The following is a 23094-nucleotide window of genomic DNA, read 5'->3' as shown; positions in this document are numbered from 1 at the left end:
TTTTTTTTCTAAAAAGAGATTATTCCAACCCAAAAAAAGAGGCGAATGACCATTTGGTTAAAATATCTACACGCAAAATAAAAAAAAAGTGAACATCGTTGGTTAAAGCATCCCAGAAGAAGCCGACGAAAGCCCCGATAACTTTAATTTGGTATGTGCACAAAATGCATAAATTCGGGGGTTAACCTTAATTTAGCTCCGTAGGGAAAGTAAGCCTATTTGCCACATTGGTGTGATAGCAACAAAAATTTCGTTTCATTTTGGTCTTTATTAGTAGAAAATCAGAACTTCTGTACTACCGAGACATCAGTCCCGTCCAGCTGTTTCAGCCGTACACGCAACAGTTGCCTGTCCTAGTGTCTATCTATTGGCCAAGGCAGCTGTTAGCTACTGCCGAGGAAAGTCCTGCAATTTAACTCACTGGGGAGAATAAGCATCCGAGAAAATTCTCATGCTCTTAAACAACACATTACCTCTCAGAAAGACCATAAATATGGTTCGTACCAGCTAGTACAACTCTAAAACATTAAGGTTGGACGGAGATTCCTTACACGACGAGAATTGGTATGTGTGAAACCAATAGTCTGCTGTACTAATACTAATTCAACCTTATGTTCAGACGAAGTAGTATTGGTATCGTTTGGAATCAATTTTAACTTTTTTTAATTAAACAAAATATTTTTTAATATATAATTGTTCTAATGTTCAATTTGGAATAAGGTGATGCACATATTTTCGCATTTTTTTAAAGGTTACGAATCATTTCGTTAATTCGTCGGAATGTGATTTATGTGTTTGAGCGAAACCAAAATTGAGCGCTTCAATTTCCACCCGGTAATTGGGTCATTAAATGGAGAATAAAACTCTTCCTTTATTACCTACATCGCGAGAGCTCGATTAGCCACATAGGTTAGTATCTGACAGTTAATCCACCAAAAGGATAGGGGCAAGGTGATTGAATGGAAGGTAAGGTCTTAATTAATTAAAATCTTTAAAATATAAAAAACTACGTGGCTTATTGACCCATTTTAAACTAATGACAGCTATAAAAATGGCAGTAACTGTTGGTTGAAACGTGAATAAGTTGATAAAAGAAAACCCCATTATTTTCACGAGATATGATGCTCGCTGCAAGAGATGAAAAACTATGTTTTTAACGAAGGTCATAGCCCCGTTTGTGAAAACATTTCATTAAAAATGTTTATTGAAACTTCACAACCCAGTTATGACAAATTGCTTAATGAAATTGTAGTGTCTTGGTTAGAGAAAACGATGAACATGCTCTCGATCCGCAACAGATATAATTTCTTACAAACAGTAATTTAGTAAATCATGGATTTAGAGTGAACTTCGATTGATCGTTGTTAAATCAAACCGGACTAAATGACATTTAATTGAGAAAAACGTGTTTAAAATTTGAATCGCAGCATACTTTACGTTATAATTCGAAATAAAGTTTTGCCATACTTCCTTCTTACTATAACATGTTTAAAATCCGGCAAAAGTAAAATATATCTGAAGAAATTCATTACCCAGTGCTATAATTATCTCACTTTTCAAGATTTTGCGACCTAGTCTGGTTTGACTTTACATCGACCAATTAAGATAGTAAGGGTTCAGCGTACGATTCAGGGTAATCAATTGGATCTAGAACAACCTCATTTAATCCACCTAGTGGTGAAATAACCTTGCTATATGAGAAAGGCATAAAGGTATGAGTAATCAAAGCCATTCCGGTTTAAGATGGTTAATTATGGCTGAAATTATACCTTAATAGCCATAAAATTCTGAACATATTTGGATGAACAATAACGTTCCGTCACTTCTTGGGCCTTGTTTTCATATTTAAATGACGTCAATAAAAGTAAGAGTAGAATTTAAATAAATCTATAATCAACCTTCACACTGTGTATCCATTAGCATGTCACAAGAAAAATCTGTTTCTTCCAAAGACACGGTCATATCTCTCAGATGCGAAGTAGTTGATGGGTCAAATGTTTGCCATACATCCTCTTCAAAACTAATTTCCGTATCAATTCACTTTTTGCAATAAGTCATGTACAAATTGAACGAATAGCATTCGAATGAATGCCTTTGATTTCGCTGGTAACAGTGCTACCAATATCGCAGTCATTCTTGAGTGTGCATATTGTCGGAAGTGAATATTATTAAACTTTGTTCAAAACAAGGATGTTATATTAATCATCATCAAAAGTTAGTAATAATAAAAGTCAAAACTTGCTTTGCTTTGAAATTTTATACCGTATACACCGGCTTTTAAAATTGATGCGATAATATAACGAAAATGCACTCTGGCAGTTTTGCACCAAGCTTGGCTTGTGGTAGTGTGTGCGCCTCTCTGTGAAAAGGCTTCCAAATCTGGATAAAGATAAACAAAAAAGCAGTTTATTTTTTTTCTCGCGCATATTTGTTGCGTATTTTATTTTATAAAAAAGTAGTATATCATATTGTGGTAGTGATTTGTTTTTCCTGCTATATTTTGCGGTCCAAGGCTGTGCTAAAATTAAAAGGATTTTTCGCACGCCAACCGTCGCAGCATCTTTATAAGTGTTAGTGAATGAGCAAAAAAAAATGTTCTAGGATTAGAAAAGCAGTTTTTGTGAAGAATCTTTGGAATAGAAAGGAATTTATTTGGTAATTAGAAACTTTCTATATCTAGAAATATAGTGATTGAGTTTTGTAATCCAACTGTGAGTGCAGTGCGAGCAATCAGTCATAATGTATCAAAGGTAAGATTCACTAACACTACTAAATAAAACGCCATTTTGTTGGAAACTCTGTCCAACATTAAGTAATGGGCTCAATTACAAAACAAGGGTTTTACATAGGATTCCCCAATATTGTTTTGCCATCTTTCAATGTAGACCCAAAGTGATCCTTCCAATGAGGACTGGACGAAGAAACGTGGATAGCCAGCCTAAGTCACTTGAAGGAAAGTTCACAAGATCCGATATGAGTATGACGCGTTTCTTAAAACAAATCAAGGCAAGGTTCAAGTACGCATAGCGAAATATTTAATTCTATTGACTGGCTAATATTGTTGGAAGGGAACTTGTCATGCCGCGAAATTTGTGTAAGTATCTCTGCTTACGAATCCCCACACGTTTTTGGTTCCTGTTCAGTAACTCCAATATAGTAATGTTTCGATTATATCACGCTGATATATCCATATGTGTATGCATGTATCTGTGTATATACATATGTATATGTACGTATCTTAGTATGCATATGTAAATCATTATGTATATATTTAAATGGATATATGTACATGTACTTATATATTGTTTTATACATATATGCATTCATCCCTATATATATATATATATATATATATATATATATATATATATATATATATATATATATATATATATATATATATATATATATATATATATATATATATATATATATATATATATATATATATATATATATATATATATATATATATATATATATATATATATATATATATATATATATATATATATATATATATATATATATATATATATATATATATATATATATATATATATATATATATATATATATATATATATATATATATATATATATATATATATATATATATATATATATATATATATATATATATATATATATATAACTAGGCGTGATATAATCGAAACATTACTGTAATGTGAAAGATTGATAAACCTTTTTAGGGCTGCGAGAAGTCTACTCGCGTTCACTGAAAAACCTGGAGCTAATTTAACTTCGTATCGCATCACACCATAGTAATCCTTCCAATGATTTTTTACTTAGACCATAATTCTAATGCCATCGTTTAAGGCGCTCGAATTGGTTGCTACGCAATGTGCGGTATGCAAAATATCAAAATTGAAGGGTATTTCATGCCGTAGGTTCATTGATGTATGAACAACGATCAGTTGTTGTAAGTGGATTCCTCGGGGGGCGCCAATTGAACAACGAGTGGATGATTTTTGCTACCTCGATATTTTACTCATCTAAAATCTACCTTATTATTCTAGACCCTTTTTACGTCACGAAAACAGGACCAAAAATAATATTTCATAATTGTGTTCAATTTCCTATCCGTAACGCCTACATAACGTTTATATTTGCGAAAATTTTTGGTTCTTTTAAACTTAAGGGGGTCCTCTACTAATTTTTAATCGATTTTTCTTTAATTTTATGAATCGAATGCTGAAGGTGTTATGTTGGTAAAATGTTGTTTTGATCTTTGAATTAGTTCCGTCGCTACACGGTCTTTTAACGGTCCTATGTTCTGAGCGTTGACGGACGCTCGGAAACAAGTTCGCCGCGCGCTCCAAGCAAGCGTCCTTCGAGGAAGAAAAAAAGGTCATCAGCTGAAAACAGTCGAGGACATGGAAGCTATCATCGACGTAAGCAGCAATTATGTGATTTATCACTTTTTGATGTTGTTCAACTTTCAAAGTGAATGTCTGATGTGCAAATCGTACGGCTCTAACGTGAAATTTACTCGATCTTCCGCACCAGGAATAGCCTTCAACTAGATGTTCGAGTGCTCCTGCGCAACCCGCGGAGTACCATCAACTCCCCACGTGAGTCCTTATATTCAAAATTTCATTGATATTAATAAATATATTACTTTTTAGTTCGTCATATTGGATCCGCAATTTTGAATTTTCCAAATCTAACCACAAATTTTTTTTTTTATTTCGATTATAGAGGTTTTAACCTTAAGGTCATTCGCCTTTTCGGGTTTGAAAAATCTCTTATGAAAAATTTCTAACCCTATGTGCGGAGTCGGGACTCGAATGCGCTGCGTACAAGGCAATCGATTTACCAACTATGCTACGCCCACCCCCACAAAAAGATCGAAAAACTTTTTTCAAATGTTGGCACACGTTTTCTCAAAACTATTCTGCGCGGCGTGTGACGTGAAACGACTAATCTCGGCACACTCTACGTGACTTTTCGCATCCAATTCCGAAGAGTCACTTCGGGTGACGTGAGTCGCCCATTTAACCGCAATGGGAAATCTCACCTCACCCGAGTCGACTCACAGAATCGGGTGAGAAAAGTCACGTTAAGTGAGGTGAGTTTAGTCGTCTCGCGTCACACGCCGCGCAGAATAAGGCCGAAGATTTTTCGAAACTGCGGGCATTCTCGCTTTTGAACCATTCAACCAATCAATCCGCCCAAAAGAAGAAAACATTCTGCGGCGCTGTAACCACAACATCGCTATATTTTGATCATTACCGATTTTTTACAGCTAAGCAAAGCGGAAATATCATGCGAAAAAACGATACTTTATTTTCAAGTCACCGCCATTTTGTTTCTATAATCTCTCTATATGTAATCTTCAAGATCGTTTAGGTTTTCGGCTTGTAGACGACGAATTGCGACCTGTATAGTGCCGCAGATGAGGCCGGTCTTCAAAACACCTTTTGCTGGAGCAGCCACTTTGGACGCCATTTTTGATACCTTACACTCGAAAATTTTGATTTTATAGTTGAAACCATAATAAACATTTTGCAGAATAGTGCACATGTCCAAGTAATTTTACTTCTTAAAAAATTGTCAAACATTAGGAACTTTTTGCACAATTATATAAGAGGACCTCTTAAGGCACCAGATCGTTTATCTGACCGTGAACTAGTTCAGAACTTTATAAACATTATTCATAAACAAAATACAGAATCGTGATTTCACTTCACTTTTGTTGCTGTGAATCAGTACACAAAATTCAAAATCTTGATATTTTCTCATTCTCCTTCCCCAAAATCAAGTGTTTACCGCTTGTATACGGAACACTGTTCCCTGTTTAAGTTTAAGCTGTAATTTTTTTCCTCGTAGATCTAATATAAAAAATATTTCAAAATTGTGATCTCCTTGTTTTAAAATATTTAAAACATAAAAGAAAGAAAAATGGCACCGTCAAGCTAACGCATTCAATTAAACGAACTGATTCAAAGAAACATTTTGTCCTGAACTATTTCCCGTACGTAAAGACTTTTTTAATGGCATCAAACGGGGAAAACAGATCGAAATTGTTAAACGACCGGAAATATGTGAGAAAAAATCTTCCCAGATACAGGATTTCAACCTAAAGCCTTTGGGACTTTGGCCCAATGCACAAATCCTAATGCTATCCCTAGGCTATGATGACGTCCCAGGAAGAACACATGATTACTGCATTGGCGACATTGATCGTAGTACTGCCTCTAGAGAGAGATTACACACAACCGTCAAAAAATCAAAACCAAATTGTGTATTTCCTGAAATTCGGCCAATGCATTCATGCCTGATTCCTGGTATATTAACCATAATTCATCATTCGTGCTCGCGAAATAAAATACAAAATCATAAAATACATTTCAACTTTAATGATATAGTTAATGAAATCTGTGATTTTTCACATGATTCTGATATTTTCACGTGAATTGTTCACAGGACTCAGAATATTGTTCATGGATTCAGGAAAGTGTGGATGATTCGTGATATATTAGGGGCCATTCATGAATTACGTAACACAATTAGGGGCGAAGGCTAAGACAAAATATAGGGGTGTTGAAGTTAGTTAGACCGTCACGGAATGTTTTTACTGAAGAATTGGTTTATAAATTATTCTTTACGTACTAGGGGAAGGAAGGGGGTAAAGCTATTTTTGACTGGGGGAAAGAGAAGTGTCAATTTTAAGGTTACGTAATTTAGGAATGGTCGTTTAATCACGATTCACCATTTGTGATCATGCACAGTCCACAAAAAAAACAGTTATAAAATACGTTCCTATTTTCATGATAAAATCCATTAAATAAGCGATTTTGGGCAAGATTTTAATATTCTTACATGAAAAGTTTCATAGAACTCTGAAAATGATTCATAGATTTGTGAACTGGTTCATGGTTCCTTGTATATAAGTCACGATTTACGATTCGTGCTAGTTCAATAGTTCATAAAATCATAAAATATGTTTCCATTTGCATGGTACAAGTTATGACTCAGAACTCAGAATATCATACATGCTTTTGTGAACTGGTTCTTATAAATATGTTCACAAATTTAGCATATATCATCAACCATTTTCACTTTTTATGTCTTGAAATTTTCACGTGAACAATTTCATAAAATTTGGAATTTTATTTATGGATTAATTTCTTTTCATTGAATTGTTTCATGAAATATTTCATAATTGAGCCTAGATGCTAGCGACCAGTCATAGGTACGAGCAGTAGATATAAGAAAACTAAAGGCTTTGAACGTTTTTATTCATTTGATAAGCGTCAGTGTGATGTCCGAAGAGAAAACGAAAACTTTGTTGATGCAAAAATATTACAGAGTCACTACTCATGAAATAATTCACGAAACGACAAGAAATCGCAGGTCGGTTATGCGTTCATGATTCAATTCGTATTGTCCCGGTAAAGAAAAGTCGTGACTAAGCTCCTGAAATCTTGAACATGGATCAGTAACAAGATCTGTTACAAAATTTCAAGAGTAAACCTATGAATAAAATATCACGGTTACATAAAAATAAGTTACAAATTTCGTGACTAAGCTTCTGAAATCATGAACATGAAACACATTACTTTGCCAGAAAAATCGAATAGTAAACTCATGAACATTGTTCCATTCTTGACTCTTCTATTAGATAAAGTTAATTCAAATCAGTGTATCCCCAACATATTAACTAGAAACTAAACGTGTTCAGGACATGACCACAAACATTCGAGTGTAACGTCTTGTTTTTGTTTGGCGTGAAATTTACTTTGTAGAATCTCAAATATTTTCATGAATGCGAGATTTTTATTCATGATTTCGGGAACTTACTTCGCGGTTTTCGTAATCGGTTCGTTGAACGAAATTGTGATTTTTTATCACGAATTTGTGGACAAGGTTTTTTATGTGTACTGCAAAAATGCTTCAACAAAATTTACACAATTTTAAAAACATCGACTAAACAATAGATCAAGCACACGTAACATCAGCTTCACTTATCTGTAATATATCAATATTAATTCGTCAAAAGGGGGAAAGTGTTTTTTGTAAACAAACTTGATTCGCTCATTAGTCTGCTGCAGAGTGGAATTTCATGAAAAATATGCGTTAATGTAAATTTTTACCCTTCGTAGAAGTAATTTCAAGTGTTTTCTGCTTCGAAATTATAGTAAATTAAGAGAAACCATCAGAATAAAAATTTGTTTACAAATCTTATTCGCCCTTTTGCAAATTTAATATGGATATGACCAAATGCAAATTGGATACGTTTGACAATAGAAAGCACATCACAAGCCGAAACCTTTTTTGGAACTAAGCCGTGCTAACAAAAGGCATAAGCAAGCTCACTTTTGTGTCTTTTAAAATTGTTTTCGACCCAGGGATGAAGGCAAAGGGATTCTTTTTCGAGAGTTTGAAGACCACCATCAGCAAAAATGTCGCGGATCTAGCTTGCACAGATCGATGAACTAATCTCCGACTCTCACCCCAACCCAGTCGAACTATCTGTTGCCTCTTGCCCGTTCGTCTTCGCTCTGGTGGTTCTGTGGTCAGGGTTGGTGACGAGGATTTTCATCCAACTCCTGCAGAAAAATTTCGCATGTAGTATCAGAACGTGCAACAAATGTAGTGCTATTCACATGCGTAACTTTGATTCCAATACTCACATCTATGCCATTTACTTTTTTTGCTCAGTTGACCTCGGAATGCTACTTGACAAGCTAAAGAATTTATGCTCGTCTTCGGTTATCGTCGCATGGTTCAGGTTGTACTTAATGAACCGCACTCTCTGCATAAAAATTGGAAAATCCCGCGGGGTAGCAGCGAGATCTATTTCGAAAAAGATTGTAGGCATTACGACAGCACTATATCGGCTTTATATTTATTCTATGATGACACTAAATGCATTGAAACATGTACGCGTTATATCAGCTTCATACACGTATACGTAGCAAGTGATAATGCTATATTTCGGCTGGGCCTGTATGCATTTATGATTCTAATGTAGAGCTTGATTGCATTGTAAATGCTCCAAAAGCTCGATATAGAAAAAATGGCCGCTGAGAGTGACCAGCCCAGTGTGTGGGGCAGATGAAGATGAGAATTCCAGAGAAAAGTTCCCGTTGGAGTATTTGGAATATTTTTTAGAAACTACATTTTTCTTACGTCAAATCAATCCCGAAGAATAGCTGATTCATTCAGTATTCTAAGTGGACTAGACCTTATACGAAAACATTGAAATTTGTTTCATCAATTGGATCCCTCAAATTGATAAAAAAAAATACCACTGACTTCTCTGAACTTATTGAGGAGTTCCGCTGCACCTCGCCTTCGCGTTTGAGCGATCTCTCTGAAGTTTGTAGTTCCTACTTTGTTAAAGAAAGAACAGTAAAAATACTTAAAATTTGAAAGATTTCATTGATCTTGTCTAGAAGTTCCTTTGATTTCAGTTAAATGCGCTGATTTGAGTACAAATTTTCAATGTTGCTTAGGATTTTCTGAAGTTAATAGCATCTTTTAAAGTGCTGACAATTGTTTCGAAGTTAGAATGACTTTACTGGAGTTCGATAAAAAAAACTCCTCATCGCAGGAAACCGAGAAGCTTGAATGACATTCTTTAAGTTTGTTAGATTTCCATGAAATTTTAAAAACTGTCCGAATACTTCAAAATGCCTGTCAAAAGTTATCGAGATTTTGACGACTTTTGTGAACTTTACAGGATATACCGTCCCTAAAGATTGTAGTACTTTCCTGATATTTGTGAGACTTGCCTGAAGTTTGTAGGAATTTCTTAAAGTTCGGAGTACACCGCTGAAGTTTGTAAAACTGCCTTGAAATGTGTAGCACTACACTGAGTTTCATATAATTTAGCAGTGAAAAGGCTTCTAGGCCTTCCCAGAAATTATTCACATTGGAGAGGGAAACGTAGGTCTTTCTAGAAGTTTCTTGAAATTTGAGGAATTACTCTGAAATGATTAAATCACGTCGGAAATTCGTGGAAATGATGTTCAGTGAGTCGCCTGAAGTTGGTTTGAGGGCACTTATCCAAATTCTGTGCGATCTAGCTGTCAACTACCCGTTTCTCGGCAAGACCACTTCAAAGCGGCTAACAAGTGAGTTGCATTTGACGAGTACCGGTTCGTCCGAAATGGCTCCCAACGTGAATTTTGACAGTTGGTGTAAAATCTAACTCTAAGTTAGTCGTGATTTGATCCTTTTAGGATAAGTAAACTTCGCTGAAAACTCAAGTGTTTTTGCATTTCGAAAAAAATCTCTTGAGCTTTCCAACTTTCTTCCGTCCATAAAGCTTGTAATACTTTCCTGATTATGTTAAACTTCCTTGTAGTTCAGAGCACATATCTGAAGCTTGAATAACACTCCTTATGTTTGAAGAGCTAAACTAGTCCTTAAACGTTTGTACGGTTTATCGCTGAAACTTCTAAGACAACCCAGAAATTCTTTCAAACTGTTGTCAAGGTCGTAAAACTTTCTAAAATTCTTCTGAAAAACCAAGAATTACTGTAAATATCAAATTTGTGTCTTAAATTTATAAAACTTTTAAAATTATATCGCTTGAATATGGTGTCGAAGAATTTCTCTGGCTTTGTCTAAATTTTGTAGAAAACCTCTTAAAAATTCGTCTTTCCTGAGTTCCGAACGAGATATCAGATATCTAAAGTTCTCTAAAATTGTAGGACTACTTAATGTACTAACGTGAACTAACGCTATGAAAACGAGTTTCTTGAAATTTAAAGAATTACTCTGAGATGATGTTCAGTAAGTCGCCTGAAGTTGATTGCAGGGAACTTATCCAAATTCCATACGGCCAAATTATCCACGAACCGTTACTAGCCAAGCACAGTTCAAGGGGTTTCGTCCGAAATTGCCCCCAAAGTGAATTTCGACAGACGACTTTTACGCCCTAATTCTAAATTAGTCGAGATTTGCCCTTCCTAGGATCAGCAGGCTTCGATGAAAATTCAAGGGTTTTTGAATTTTGGGAAAATTCGAAGTTTCTAACTTTCTTCCGTCCACAAAGCTTAAATACTTTCTTAATACTTGTCAAACTTCCGTGTAGTTTGGAGTACGTGTTAGAAGCTTGTAAATCACTCCTGATAAATGAGTTTGTAGAGCTTGCCATTGAAATTTCTAAGGCTACCCAGAAATCCCTTAAAAATTGTTGTCAAAGTCGTAAAACTTTCTTCATTTGCGCTGATAATCCAAGAATTATTCTAAATTCGACAGAATTGTGTCTAAAGTTGGCAAAACTGTTCGAAGTAAATTGCCTAAACTTCCTTTCGGAGAATTTGCTTGGCTTACTCTGAAGCTCGTAGAAAAACTCTCAAAAATGCCTCCCTCCTAAATTCTGTATGAGATATCAAAACTTTTTAAAAGCTCTCCGAACTACTTAAAGTACTAAACGTAAACTAACCCTATGAAAAGGCGAATGAAAGATTTTATTCGTGAATTTGACTTGTGTGTTTCACAAAATATAAAACAAAGAAATACTCATAACTGAAGACGCAGAATAATAGGACGCTTTAATTTCAGATGGTTTTATGAAATATAAATTGTCTATTTTGCTCAAGAAACATGGTAAAAAATGAGTGCAAAATTTGAGTGGAATTGGATCACATTAACAGGTGCAACACATCCATTGTAATTTTACATGATATCATGTATTCAGAAGCATCATGTGCTCGATCTCTATCAAGTTTCCGAATATTTCAAGCATTTTCTAGAAAAAGCTGGAAATTTCAATTCATTTTTTGCAATTTTGGACACATTCCTTGATTCATTTTATGATCCCCGTTGGACTACCTAAATTTCAACATTTCAAAAATAACTGCCACTCAAAAATGCATTCACATGACACCCATTAAACACGTCGTTCGCCTATTATCAAACGCTTACCGGTCGTTTCTATCTCTTGTCTTGTCCATGGATACTCAAAATGTCTTGTTTGTCATTAAAATTATTTGTTTTCTTTCAAATTCAATCATACAAAACGAAAACATTGCAGCATATCACAATGCAATAAACTGCAATCTGGTTTTAGAGTTCATAATCCAAAAGTTTATTTACCTGTTTTTTATATGCCACCAATCCGTTGATCTCGATTCAGTATAAACCACTTCCCAATGATGGGTGCGAGGCGGGGGATTACTTTTCCAGTCCGTTCGATTTTTGATCGCGATAATTCGCGTAATCCCTTTAGCTGTCCAACTGTCGCACCTGTCAAAAAAGTATTCGCGTTATCTTCAAAATATCACCCTCTTAACTCTCTGGGGGGGGGGGGGACTACAACTGCAGCTTGTCATACACGGATTTACACTTCAAACACACACACGGGTCAGTGATTCCCACTTGACAGTTTGATTAAATCAAACACAATTCACCGGAATTGGCCATTCATCACGGTTCGCGGATGCACAACACTTAGGTTGGAAAAATGCAATAATTTCACTTTAATTGCAGGCACTCTTCGGTAACCGGGCTGACGTAAATATAAACAATTTCACCTTCGTTGAGATGATTCGCAACGATTTTTTTTCTCAGGCACCGATCACTCAACCGGCTCCCTTACTATGGATCCTTTTACGGCTTTTCCCGACCATCAAGCGCCTGATGACCCATCAATGTCACTGATTGCACATCTCTTGATTTTTTCCTCACGATAATCGCACACTGTTAATATCGTCGTAACAATTGTGTTGCTTCAGCTGGATCTGTTGGCAAACAGCTCTAACACCTCTCCGTCGCGATTCTCAACCAAAACATCCGAGTTATCGATTATTTTCCTGTTCCGAAAAGCGATTCGCTAGTATTGGTGCCTGTTTCGAACCAGATCGAAGTTATTTCTTGCTCACAGTAATTGACTTATTGACCGAAAAAAACAAATTCCCCGTCAAACTTCACTATGCTGACGGGCATTCGAATCCCAAAATCGAAATCGGAATCCACTTTGTTTTAATTGCATTTCTTTTTCCTTCACCTCAAAACGAACGGGGATGAAGGAATCCTTCGCACCCACACTAGAACACGCACACAGATCCGAGTAAGCACTGCTGCTGCTGCCCGCTGCTAGGAAGGCAGTCGAAACACAATAGAGCTGTTGTGCACGCATGTGCACCAGTGTTGTTGCTCAGCACACACCCGCATGCCGGTGGGTGAAAAAACTGTCAAACCCTGGCCCGTCCTGCAGATTCGCACTCATATTCCTCCTCTCTATCTATCTATATGACGCGACGGCGGCGACGGAGATTCTTCCCCTGGAAAGGGTCCACGATGCCGTTGCACTGCATCCTCCTACACCTACAGCTCCCACTCGCGCGCCTTGTTCTTCATGTTCGACCAGCAAAGACACACCGTCACAAGGACGCCTTGTTGTCAAACAAGTGCCGCGCATACACACGCACTCACACTGTCACGCGGCGCGATGTGAGTATATGGCGAAGGGGGGGAGCACAGTAAAAAATGCTACCGAAGAAAACGCGCGCGAGACCGGTCCCAACAACGAGTTTACCGAATGGAGTACTAACTAGAACTGACCCGAGCGTCCGGCTACTGGTGAGATCTGTTCGAGTTGCAAACAGCGCCACGAATTCATTGGCAGAAAGAGAACGCTCATAGGAACGGTCACGCGGCGAAGTGAGACGGGTGCGATTTTTGATAGCCGCGAGTGAAAACGCAAAGTGAGAGCGTGAGAGCTGTGGGAGAGCGGTTCGAATTTTTCTCAAACAAAAAACGTTGACGTAGAAATAAGAGCCGAGAGATGATCAAACATGACAGATTCTGTTTTATTTTCCTCTTCCCTTTCTGGCAACATATGTGTACGATGTTTTCTCTCGGCCTACCGACCGATGATTACCGCGGTTGGCTGGCGACACAGGTGAGTTTGGTTGCCGTCATAACTGCGAAGTAGAGCGAGATAGAGAACGTGTAAATGCAAAATAATAAGGAAACGAGTTTGCGCGCTCCCCCGCGAATACCGTCCATTCAAAATTCTTTTTTAGGGACTTTCGGGCATTGCGATAAGATTTTAAATCTCGTTAATTGAGATTAGGTTGACAGAATTTTACAGGTCTTCATTGAGGACCTTTTTATTATTCTCGCAATGTAGAAATTATTCGAAATTCTTTCTCCAAACCAAACAACACAGCATTGTGCAACGTTGGTTACATTTAGCGACGATTCCTTCCAAAAATCGAAACAGGTTTCTGAAAATCCGCACATCACTAACACACTTAATTGCATCGCTATACGGGGAGGTGTGAGAAGTCCAGAAACTCTCGACCATTCATTCAAACCGATCGACGACGCGGCGTTGCTCTTCCTTTTGCCATTCGACCCGACGACGTACGATGGGAGAAAATTCCAACCACGTCATAAATCGATCGATCGCCGCCGAAAGGGATCTCGATATGAACCGAACAAAATAACAGCTCATGATCATCATGGGGCGAACGGCTCGCATCTGCAGGTCGGTCCACCCTGGTTGAATTGCTGCTGTGCGAGGGAGATAGCGAAGGTTTATCTGAGAAGAGAGTTGTTTTATCCCGCACTCAAATAAATATGGATAAGAGAGCGTGAATTTTTCTCTCGCCGTACTGTCACTTCTCGCTTGTGGTGAACAGTCGCAGTTGGAAAGAGCAGCACCAGTGTTGGCAAATAATTGTGCAAAACGAGAGCTTTGAGTAGTGAACTGTAGACGGATTCTGCTTCGTCGAATTTGAACTTGTATTTCATGTAATGATTTATTTTTCTAGATTTTATTGGCTCGAAACAGGAGTTATAACTGAATACTATAGTAAACATAAGGATCTCTTTCAGCATGACGATTAATAAACCAATTTATATCTAATGCGCTTTCAGGCAAGAATCTTTTTTAAAACGAACGAGAAATAGATTCACTTTTGAAAGTTTTTGCAACGGTGCACATCGACGATTTTGATTGAAAAGCTGACGTGGGATGGATGCATTTCGGAACAATACATTTCGTTGTTGAACGTGTTCTTTGCTACCTTCGCTACTGGGTGTATCTGCCTACCTGGAAACGTGTTTTGTTATTGCGTAATTGTCTGGTCATGGACGCGCTTCATCGGACTTCGTTGATTCGAAAGGGGAATAGTGTTAAAGGATAAATCTCATTAATTTTATAGACGATTTTTTTTACAGCAAGGGTCACAGCTAGCAATGGATGATATCGATGCTATTATTTAGAATCGATCTTTTTATCTCGAAAAATGGATTTTTAATCAGATCTTTCCAGTTCAGTGTTTGACAATATCGATTTTTTGTGAAGTAAAGTAAAGATTTGGCAAATTCGATTTTTATTCAAAATTCCCTTTATATAAAATGATGCGTCATTTTTTTCAAAATCGTTTTTTTTTCTCGAAAAATCGATTCTTTTCAGCCGATCTTTGTTTACTAAATGAAATCGAAGGGCTAACGCCGGATTAGTATCTGCGTTTTTGGAGCTAGCGTCAAACCGGAGCTAGCTTAGTCCAGTCACTATGTTAGTGTCAGATTCTGATGAGACAAAGTCGAAACACAAATTCTATTACTAATTTAGTGAACATTTCCCGATCAAATACTCATGGGTTCAAACACCACACAGCTCCATGAAAAGACCATGAATATGGTCCGTTCCTATTTTCACAACCATTTAAATACCATAAAATGGTCTCAATAACCCATAAATATACCAACGTATGGTTTTTCTATGGGATCTACCGGACCATGACGATGGTGTTTTCGTGGGTTGAACCCATTTCAAACACCCATGCCCAACCCCATGTGTATGGGGGTATTATGGACTTTACGTTTGCTCGGGTTGTTCTACACTATCCGCCGTAACATGCCGTTTACTGTAAAAGTAGTGTTAGTGACTAGAGTGACCATATCAGACAAGAATAAACTCAGAACAATCGCGAAGCGATACCCCATCCACCCACAATAAAACAAACTCGCTTGACCGTGCCTGGCACAGTTTTCCTCAGGTTTTCGGCAGCAAAAAAAATCTGAAGGAATTTCTGATGTCTCGGTTAGCCAAGTACAGAAGCTCTGGGTCGCTGACGACTATAGGGAAACGCACTCTGTCTTTTGGCAAGTTAGGTTTTGTGCCCTCATGCTTAAATATGGCTCATCCACTTTTTTCCTTTGGAAAAAATATATGTTGCATTGCATTACGGTTTTTTTTGGTTTTGAATTAGCTTTGACTGCCGCATTATTGGCATGCATTGCGCGACCGGTTTTCTACCGGTACGGTTTGTTCTTTTATTGACTGAAAGCGATGATCCGTTTGCTTCTGATTCATCCGGATGGACTCGTTAGTGCTAGAACTCTCCCCTTTGCTGTGACCATCGTGATCTACTTTATCCAACGACTTGTCTAAAAGGTGTCACACATCAAATTGCATCACGGAAAGAATCCAATAGAAAATAACCCATTGGGTATTTTCTCTTGAAAATTTGGGTAGAAGTAGTTTAGAGTGTGTTGTTTACAGTGTATTTTTATCGCTGTCAGTTTTTCGAAAATTGGAAAAAATTGCGTCACCTGAAAAGCAACCTCGCCAATGGATTTTACGAAAAATTTTGGAAAATCCTCAACTCTCTCATTGGGACATCGGAAAACAACTCGGAATCGTTCAGTCACCAGTGAGCCGTGTGATTAAAATTGAGGGAATGGTTCGGACATCGTAATAACCGATTGCTTAGCGAAAAAGAACATTTGTTTATTAACCGCTTGTTTCTTTGATAAAAGTTTTCAACTAACTGATTGTTGTTGTTGATGACAGGTGCACGCGAAGGGGGTTCGCCGCATAGGTCGAATGACTACGGGATTGTTCACCTCAACACCCCTGCTCAATGCTCATTAACCCAAGGCTGGCCCGATGTCTCTGGAATGCTCCCGTTGGTAATCCATTGGTCAGGATTTCAGCGAAGCTTGTAGCGTAAAGCAACTTGTCCTCGCTGGATCAGCTCTCGTATGAAGCGATACTTCAAGTCCACATGCTTCATGCGACCGGTGTCCCTTTTGTCTTCTGCTACCCTTATTGTCGACTGATTGTCTTCATAGTATGTCACAGGCCCTTTGAGCTCCCTGCCCAAATCCTGCAACAGTCGCTTCATCCATATACCGTGGAATACGGTCACGCTGAGTGCAACCAGCTCGGCCTCGGTCGATGACAAAGACACAGTCGGTTGCTTCCTTGTCAGCCAGCCAATGAACCCCGAACACATATCCGGTGAGTGATCGCCGGTCCACCGGATCATTGGCCCAGTCGGCATCACAAAGCGCTTCCATAAACGGTGCCTCGTTTTTTCCTCGAAATTCCAGTCCAACGTGCCACGGATGTACCGCAGTACTCGCTTCAGGTGTACCCAGTGTTCCTCTGTCGGGCAGATCTGGAATTGGCTGAAGTAGATGACAGCCGCACACAGATCGGGCCGTGACGCCAGGACGACGTTCATGAGACACCCAATCAACTCACGATACGGCTTCTCTGATTGTTTGGACTCTTCTCCTTTCGGTAACCGCAAACGACACTCAATCGGCGTGGAAATCGGTTTGCACTCCTGCATATTGAACCGCCGCAGTAGACCTTCCAGAAAAAAACGCTGACTGATTCCTAGGTATCTTTCCTCGACGACGCGTTCAATCCGCATTCCGAGGAAGCTCTTCACTTCCCCCACGTCATTCATCTCGAATTCGCTGGCCAAGGACCTTTTCACCGCCTCGATCTCCTTCAGATATGAACCGATGATCAAAATGTCGTCCACATAAATCACCAGAAACAGCAAACCGATTTTGGTTCGCTTCATGTACAGTAGACTGCCCAGAAAAATAATGAATTTTTGAAAACTCAATCGGCCCACCCCTGAGTCGATTCCTAGTCCCATCAGAAGTACTTGCACCAAATTTGAAGCAAATCGGACAAGTCTAGCTACCGGACCAACGTGTAAGTAAGAAAGTTAATTTAATTGTCTACAACTTTGTCAAAGACTGCTAGTCAATTCGGCTTTGTTAAAAGAAGTTATTAAATTTTTAACGATGTGATGTCTGAGTCAGTTTTGCATGGGGCCTAGCATTGCATGGTTGTATACTCGATTCCCACAAACTACACATTTTTGTCAAATAATGGTTAGATTTAGAAGAATTGTAGTACATAACACAAGCTATGCTGTGATTAGAAAATTTTAGTTCCACCTGTGGCCACATAGAGGGCGCCAACACTAACTTTTCATAGAAGAGAGATAGAATATCAAGATGTTCGGAAGAATTATTTCAAAATGCTTGTTCTACAACTTTGTGGAAGACAGCTAATGCCTATCTCTTTCAGTTAAAAAGTTAGTGTTTGCGCCATCTGTGCGGCCAAATGTGGAACTAAAATTTTCTAACCAAAACATAACTCGTATTATGTACTACAATTCTTCTGAACATGCTATTGAGCCAAACCTACTGATACACAACGATGCAATGCTAGGCCCCATGCAAAACTGACTCAGACATCACTTCGTTTAAAGCTTAATAACATCTTTCAACAAAGCCGGATGGACTAGCAGTCTTCGACAAAGTTGTATACAATTAAATTAACTTTCTTATTTTCACTTACAGTGATGATACGATGTATACAGTGCCACCTAGCGGCGAAAATGCGAGCTAATGGGTTTTCTCCATATAAATTGTCGAAAAATCCCATACAAACTTTAGGTACGATGGTCCGGTAGCTAGACTTGTCCGATTTGCTTCAAATTTGCAGCAAATACTCCTGGTGGGACTAGGAATCGACTCAGGGGTGGGCTGATAGGGGTCATTTTTTTTCTTATCACTCTAATGTACAGGCACTGATCACTCGCTCCTCTCTTGAATCCCAGATTCTCGGCGAAAACGTGGAACCGCTCGTTCCAGGCCCTCGACGCCTGTTTCAGGCCGTACAGTGAACTGTTCAAGCAACATATTAGACCCTTACCTTGCTCGAATCCTTCACGCTGGATCATATATATCTCCTCAGCGATCGTGCCGTTCAAGAAGGCGGTCTTTACGTCCATTTGATGGACCGCCATCTTCTCGTGGTTTGCGACCGCTAGCACCGCCCGGAGTGTGTCTAGCTTCGCAACTGAGGAGTCTCGGAGTAATCAAAAGGTGAATCCGCTTGCTACAAGCCTAGCTTTGTAGCGATCTTGCCGCCGTCGTCGTCCCGCTTCAGTCGGAACACTCACTTGCAGGTAATCGGGACACGACGTTCGGTAATCTTCGTCAAGGACCAAGTGTTGTTGTTCTCCAACGCTTCCATCTCAACTATCCTCAACGCAACTATCGAAGTTTTTCTCGTTCACAATTTCTTGCTAAGATACCTCGCTCTCGACATCACTTTCGGTATCAGCTTCGTCCTTGATCTCTGAAACACGCACTTGTCTTCCTCTCCGGAACCAGAGAACGTGGAGGTTCTACCGTTCTCAACGAAAACTACGTCACGCACGCAGCGGTCTTTCTTTGCGGATCCCATACACGGTAGCCATTGTGGGAATAGCCAATAAACTCTCCTCGCCATGATTTCTAATCCAGTTTCTTCCTGAGCTGCTTTGGAGCTTGTGCACATCTGGCTTGAGTCCTTCCCATACTTCGAACGGAGTTTGCTTACTGTTGAGAGCGCTCGCTGGACTGCGGTTGGACAAGAACGCCGCAGTCTGGATCGCCGGACCCCAGAACTTCTTATCGATTCCGGAATCCTCCAGCATGGAGCGCGCCTTCTCCACCAGCATCCTATTGATGCGTTCGCTGGCGCCGTTCTGTTCCGGCGTGTAAGGGATGGTCCATTCGATTTGAATTCCCTTTTTAGGGGTGGGCGTAGCGTAGTTGGTAAATCGATTGCCTTGTACGCAGCGCACCTGGGTTCGAGTCCCGACCCCGCACATAGGGTTAGAAATTTTTCATAAGAGACTTTTCTAACCCGAAGAGGCGAATGACCTTAAGGTTAAAACCTCTATAATCGAAATAAAAAAAAAATCCCTTTTTCTTGCAGAATTTTCGGAACGCGCCGGCTCTATAACTGCCGCCATTATCACAGCGGAACCGCGAGATCTTGCTTCCGAACGCCGACACGTAGGCTTCGTATTCCTTGAACCCGGTGATTTGGTCCGTGGAGCTCATCAAGTAGACAACGGTAAACCGACAAGGGGTTCGCCAGAGTCGCCCTCTTCCTGTCATGCGAACACTCCGCATTCCCAATGCAAAACTCATTCTAATAAATCTCTGCGAATTTGCTACAGTGGTTCATATGCGCAGCACAAATATGACTTTGAAGGGATATAATATGTTATCCCGTCTTTTGCGATTGCCATTCAAAATCATAGCTCACTGAAGCAAGGGGTCCTTGAAACAGCCAATCCCTATCTCCGGTCGATTCACACATGACTAACTCGACTAGGTGATCACAACATCTATCTCAACTATGGTGGTGGGCATTTAGACGCAATAGCCAGCATTTACTTACTTTAAAAAGGATATCACAATTCGGAGCTTATCTGGGTGATCTTTCGAGATATCTGTTACGGCTGAATATCGCTGAGTCAATTATTTCGAAATTTTTAGAATACCTAGTGGAAGTGATCAGAAAGAACCAGATATGTGTACGAATTTTGTTCGACATTCATTTTACCATTACTTAGGAGCAAAATAAAAACTTTAAGAATACTAATGTCGTTTTCGATTGAGAACCTAGACACTAACCTAGGTTAGTAGCTTCAAACAAACGTTTTTGATGGAAATATTCTTAAATCTTACTTTACTTCCGTGTATGCCCATCCTTCTCTCTTATAAATCCAAAGGCCTCTGCTTCACGAATATCTTGCAGGCTTGCTTAAATTCTCTTATAGCCGTAAGCTCAAGCTCGTACTAACTATATTTAAACCGGACTAACTTTTAAACCGGCCTAAACTATTTGGTAAGCTTTAAGCTAACGATACTGTCATTTATATGGCTGCGTTCTGATCTGCGATACACGACAATGTTAAAAAACAACAAATTCATGTTAAAGAAAATGAGTAAATTAGACAACATGGAGAATTGTTTTTCATTCCGATATTTTCTTGCAGTAAAATAGCTTTTCTTCGTCACATGTCTCGTTCCATAGCGTGTGAGAACAATTTTGTCACCATGTAACTGATATGTTTCTGAACTTAGAACTTTAACTTGGTGGATAGTTTATAGTTGACCGATGATGTACAGCTTTTTGTAGTGACATAATATTTAATGCACAAAAGAAAATAAGTTTGAAATGGTTGAACCATCGTTTGTAACTGGTGCCATGATAGTTATTTTAAACTTTGATTAAAAAATTAGTTGAAATATTTCAATTTGAATTCAAAATGAACTGTGAATATCATTCTAATTGAACACGATGCCTGTCGACACGGATGAGAATATTTATATTCGTTTCAAACAAATTTTCACAAGTGTGGAATAAATATCAATTACAAATAAAGGTTCGATCACACTCTGCGAATTAAAATTGTACACGTTTTTTTCAGCGAAGCTTAAATAAAAAGTAAACAAAGGTCAAACAAAATATTAAACTTTGACAGAATGATCACAAGTGTTATATTTCATATTATTGATTGCATATTTCTGTAATGCATCAATGCAGATTGGAACGATTTATTTGCTAACAAAATTTCTACGATTTTATAAATAAACAGAAATGAAAGTTTTGAGCATCATAGTAGTATATTTTTACGAACAAATATATTGATCGCCGTTGCGTTCGCAATCAATTATAAAATATTTTTATTTGGATGTTTTATGTGAGTTTATTCATAGAGGAAAAATGCGTATATTTAAAATCTTCTATTTAACCTTTGCTTAGGGTATTTATAGTTACTTTGTAAGCAGTTAATATTCTGATTCAATTTGTGAACTGGTAGTGAAAATAAGAAAATTTAAAAAAATAGTTCATTTTACGATTTACATCCGATTGTCATTTATTTGGATCTATCCAATGAACAAAAACTATTTTTTTCGTTATTCACTTTCTTTGATGTGAGATACGACAGGTATATGGGCATTAATTCGTGATAACATGTTATTGATTTATATTAAGGAATAAAATGATCCCACTTATTCTCACAGCGATATGTAAAAGAAAAGAATCAAAACAATTCTTATTGCAGTTTTGATTCGAATTCGCAAAAACAACTTTGATCTGAATATGCGATTTATCCAAAAGTGCTCTCCTGTAACACTTCGATGAGCAGTTGGAATCAAGCGTGTAGAGAGAAGGAAAGAACAAAGAAATCAAAAATACAGGTTTGTTCCAGTACCAGGAGAAACTGGGAGTACTCCGGAGCAAACAGGAGAAAATCGTTCCTGTACTATCTTCTTCTCTTTTTTCTTCTGGTGGCAAACCGGAGTGAAAAGGAGCAAGATTTTTTTGCTCCGGAGCAACAGGGAGTAACTTCCATGTACTGGAACAAACCTATAGTTCGACGGTGCTTGTCTTTCCTACCTGTTAAAACTGGCTTATTTATTGCCATCTTTATTGCGAGCAAAGAGAGCCATATTTATCCAGAAGAAAGCCGAAGAGAGGATTGAAAATAACGAAGTATGCGCAAGAGGAGCATGTCATATTTTTGTCTTTTTCCGGAAACATGATACAGCCATTTGCATTACTGCATTCTGATCGGCAGTACACGGAAATGTTAAAAACCGTACAATGAGGTTAATAGAAAATTCACTGTTTATGCCATTTAATAGTCTGATGTATTTATATTTTGTTAAAATAATTTTGGAATCCTCGATTTAGCTTAAACAAAGTAACATTAGAATTATTTAAGATTTAAGTGGCTAGTACTACGTTCACATAACAAGTAAAAACGTGTTTTAACGCTATCTCGATGACATTTTTCTTGTTGCTAATTATTATAACATGTTTTAACTCTGTAGTGTGAACATGGTATACAACGTTATTTCACTATTTTGCTAATAATGGTGCATACTATCGTGAACGTTATAAAGTTGTATTGTTAGTCTCTAGCCACTCCAAGTATTGAAAAAGCTTCTCTAACATCGCCTAAATCGTGTCTCTTTAGTAGTCACCCA

General features: G+C 38.1%; 1 protein-coding gene across 3 annotated transcripts in view; it reads right to left on the bottom strand.

The window, feature by feature from the left end:
* Nucleotides 1-13549, bottom strand: part of LOC131692065 (SH3 and multiple ankyrin repeat domains protein 2) — a 415982-nt gene extending 402433 nt beyond the window's left edge. For all 3 annotated transcript variants that reach the window (XM_058978917.1, XM_058978919.1, XM_058978918.1), the window contains exon 1: nt 12079-13549. The gene's annotated coding sequence lies outside the window, so the exon portion shown is untranslated. The remainder of the gene's footprint in view (nt 1-12078) is intronic.
* Nucleotides 13550-23094: the final 9545 nt, after the last annotated feature.

Source organism: Topomyia yanbarensis, chromosome 3, assembly GCF_030247195.1.
Source record: "Topomyia yanbarensis strain Yona2022 chromosome 3, ASM3024719v1, whole genome shotgun sequence".
Lineage (NCBI taxonomy): Eukaryota > Metazoa > Arthropoda > Insecta > Diptera > Culicidae > Topomyia > Topomyia yanbarensis.
Note: the sequence above shows the minus strand (reverse complement) of the source record. Positions and strands in the feature narration are given on the sequence as shown.